A 1,072-nucleotide genomic window follows, 5' to 3' on the forward strand; every position below is an offset into this window, starting at 1 on the left:
AAAAAAAAAAAAAAAAAAAAAGGTGAAGCCACCAGGTGACTCCATGCTGTGGAGTGGTTCAGAGGTTAATGCTTACTGTAGTACCTGGCAGATAGCTGTTACCTGATGAGCAGCCACTCAGTTACTCTGCACTGAATCCAGTCCATCGTGGGAGCATGCAACAGGCTTTTCAGATGGTGAGAACATGTAATCCACTGAAAGCTCCAGCCACTAACCCCCAATATGGCTAAAATGCCTTCACACTGGAAGTACACAGCGGACAGCATTTAAGCCCTATTTACATAAGCTATTGACCCTTAAGGGGAGCTAACGTTTTCCCTTCTGTGCCATTTCTTCCAGTGGGCTTCGTCACTTCCAACTTTCCTTGGAATATCTTCCAATCCTGGACAGCTTTCCAGGTGGCGTTTGATATGCTCCACGAAAGGCAGCTTGCTTTCACTGGCATGCCTGGCACAGCCAGCTGTGACTGTGGCTGTTTGTGTATTTGGGTAGTAAATCTGGAGTAAAGAGTATTGTAAGGTGCTGATAGCTCAGAGGTTCAAGACACACATTGTCCTTGTAGAACGACCTATGTTCGGTGCCAGCACCTGCTTCAGGCAGCCCACAACTGTTCGTAACTCCAGCTCCGTGAGGCTCTGATGCCTCTGATTTCCTGCCCACATATTCATATATCTATATGCACACTTGCACACACATACACACCACAAGCATACAACTAAAATAAGAAAAATAAAAGTATTTTTAAACAGTGTTGCAGGGGCTGGAGAGTTGGCTCATTGGTTAAGTGCACTTGCTGCTCTTGTAGAGGACCCAGGTTCTATTCTCAGCATCCACATGTTGGCTCATAAGCTTCTGTAACTACAGTTCCAGAGGGTCTGGTGCCCTCTTCTGACTTCTGTAGGCACCAGGCATGCATGTACTACACATATATACATTCCGGCAAAATGTTCATACTCATAAAGTAAAATAAACACATCCAAAAAATCTTAAGTGTTGTAAATTATCTCCTTACTGTGCCCACACTCTTGTAATTAAAAAATATATATATATTTGGGGCTGGAGAGATGGCTCA

Source organism: Microtus ochrogaster, unplaced genomic scaffold (genome assembly GCF_000317375.1).
Source record: "Microtus ochrogaster isolate Prairie Vole_2 unplaced genomic scaffold, MicOch1.0 UNK38, whole genome shotgun sequence".
Taxonomy (NCBI): domain Eukaryota; kingdom Metazoa; phylum Chordata; class Mammalia; order Rodentia; family Cricetidae; genus Microtus; species Microtus ochrogaster.